Below are 3182 nucleotides of genomic sequence, written 5' to 3'. Positions count from 1 at the left end.
TGTGGAGGTTTATTCCTTTTCACTGCGTCTCATATGTTTTAAATGCAATCTGTGTGATGGGCGATTCAGCTCTTTGTATTAAGCAATGCATAAATACATGATGCTGTTTTGTTCATAATCGTTTATGCAATTTACGAAATTATGTTTGATTTATGAGAGTTAATTTAGACGTAATGCACGTTTTTCTTTTTATAGACCGTTATTTCCTTTGCGTTGACAATTTAATGTGCTGCATAATTTTGCTCATTGCGCCCTTCTGTGGCTTCGGGAGACAAGCCAAAAGTTTCCTTCAGACCTATTTAATCTGCATATAAAATATTAGAAATGAGATGTTTAATTTTTATTTTGTGTTTGACTGTTAAAACAAAAAATATTTGTTGTTTGTCTCAATAAATTGGGTTAATTTAAAAAATACAGTGGTTAAATTAAAAAAAAAAAAAATTCTATTGCTTTTTGTTTTTAAAAAAGGTTATAAAAAATGTCAATAATTATTGATACCGAACGATATGAAACATTATATCGTTGATACATTTTGTAGCTATATCGCCCAGCCCTAAGGTCCACCCCTAAACCTAACTGCATAGGCCTTAAGCAGATTACATCAAAACACATAAATGAGATTTCATACAATTTCATACAAATTAGCCACCAGAATGTGAAATTACTAATTGCTATATGAGAGTGTTGCATACTCCAGCAGTTCAACAGCATCTGATATGGAGCATTAAAGACTAGTTAAAAAAAAAAAAAAAGAGTTTTTGGTATTGGTTATTATTAAGTAATACAACCTTACATGTAATTAAATAGTATGTTTACTTGTTAAGTATTTCTATATTTTAATTTGAATTATACATTTTAGTTGTTAAATATTTGTCAATAGTTAACATTTTCTCATAATTATAATTTTATTTAATTCTACCATTGCACATTGAAAATAGTTCTTCCATTTTAAAGAATGAGTTTGATGACACATTTTTATTATTATTATTTATTTTGCAGTAAACGTAGTCACATGATTTTGTGTAAATCATCAAGACCTATAGAGTGTCAAATTAATGGTGTTACATGTTAAAACATTTCATCTTCAGTTTACACAATTTGTCATTGCCATTTTTATCAATCTCACAAACCACGTGCAGAGATGAACAAGTTCAAATGCATTAAATTATTTTTAATTTACTATGTCATTGCTATATTTAAAACATGAATTAAACCGTTTTAAATGTCTATTAATGTATCCATTTTAAAAGATTTTTTTTTTTTTTACATTTTTGTTTAAATTATTAAATTGATAACTTTTTCCTTAATTCAAATTTAAGTGCCACTCCTTATATAAGGCTGAGGTTATTGGAAAAATTAATTTTCACAACTTTATATTTTAAAATTGCTGTAAAATTATATAAACCCCAAATTTATATAGATTTACATTATACGTTTTTTTTTTAGACTGTAATCACTCAAGTTTATTTCGGACGGTCAGTCGTTATTTGCGACACTACCCTTACAAAAAAATCCTGCAGGCATTCCTGAAGGATAAATCCTGCAGGACCTGCACACCTGCAAGGTCCTGTAGGATCCCACAGGATTTTCGTGATCATTTTCCTGTGGGACTCCTGCAGGAATCCCACAGGAATGCTACAGGAATACCACAGAAATCCTACAAGAATCCTACAGGAATGTTAACATTTCCGCGCTGTACACTTCCCTCCCATCCTCCACAATCTCCGATGTCAGAAGGAGGGATTGTATGTCAAGGTGGCGAATAACAGGCGTACACGTCAAGCTAATAAAAAAAAATAAAAAAAATCCATAAACCTTTTTCCATATATATATTTTTTTCTCCAAAATACACGGATTTGAACACGGGACGCCTCATGCTGAACGCGGTAAGAAATATCCCTCTACTATGTAATCAATCACTCATAATCATTCTGTTTGCATGCGCCTTAACTTTGATCACTTATATTTAATTAAATTACTGGCACACATTCATGCATTAATAGAACATCAGTTTTCCATGCGCCCCTTGACAGAGACCAAAAATACATCATTACTAGTGCCCTCGTCAAATATTTGCAGAATCGTCAGTATCCGGTAGATGGCGGTATAGTACATGTGAAAACACATTCACTTGATCGGCGCTCAACGCAATGTCGTTATATGAAACACACACACACTTGAAGTAGTTTTAATATTCTTTATTTACCTGCATGGATATATACACTGACAGCAACACATACGTTTGAGTAACACCACTTACATCAACATTTACTCTGCAATCTCACAGGGACAAATAGGCAGATCTACAATAATCTAAGGCAGAAGGGACAAAAAGAAAGACAATATAAAACACACACATGAAGACAGATTCTCATAGTAACTCATGAATCGATCTGTAATGGAACGTTTCAAGGCTGAGCAGTTGCCATAGAGCTCTTGGCACGAGGGAGCCGTCGCCACAAAAGGGGAAATTAAAAGTAGACCATCTTTTGTCATTTTCCCCCTGAGCTCCATTCTTCCACTCGGCCTTGCCGATGTCTAAAGCGCTCTCTAATCGCTCGCTCGAGTTCTCCATTTAAAAAACCAAGACAACAGACTTCAATGCAATCACAACGAGCAGAAACTGAGTGTTTAGATGCCTGGAATGACTGGTTAGTTCATAACATTTACATTTAAAATAGATGCATATATAATGTAGGTATATGTACACGCTACAAAACAACCTTCACGGATTCTTAACATTTGATTTGAACATTTCATTAACTGAGCTGGACATATTTAGGGAAGATTGATCTGATAAAATCAAGTTTTAGATTATATATAGTAGTGCAGCCCATGGGTTTTGCGTTTACAGGACCGATGCTTCCGTGCCATGGCAGATTTTGGCCAGCGTGATGCTATTATCTGTGTTAGTGTTAATGAGCGGGCTTGGAGACATTGAAGTCTACTGTGCTATAAAATTGCTGAAGTATTCAACTCTGGCTATGCCAAAGAATAATTAGGTCAGTAACCAGGGAGATTTTATAAACTTGCGAATGTGAAAAGAATGGCAACATCCTTCATCGTGGATGTATTTCAACAAGACGACAGCCACACGTAACAAATAATATGACTTGGCTGCAGCAGGGGTGGGCGGGGCCTGTAGCAATGGTGATTGATTGATTGATTGATTGACAGGCTAG

The sequence above is a fragment of the Sinocyclocheilus anshuiensis genome, unplaced genomic scaffold, assembly GCF_001515605.1.
Source record: "Sinocyclocheilus anshuiensis isolate Anshui unplaced genomic scaffold, SAMN03320099.WGS_v1.1 scaffold513, whole genome shotgun sequence".
NCBI lineage: Eukaryota > Metazoa > Chordata > Actinopteri > Cypriniformes > Cyprinidae > Sinocyclocheilus > Sinocyclocheilus anshuiensis.
This window is presented reverse-complemented; position numbering follows the sequence as displayed.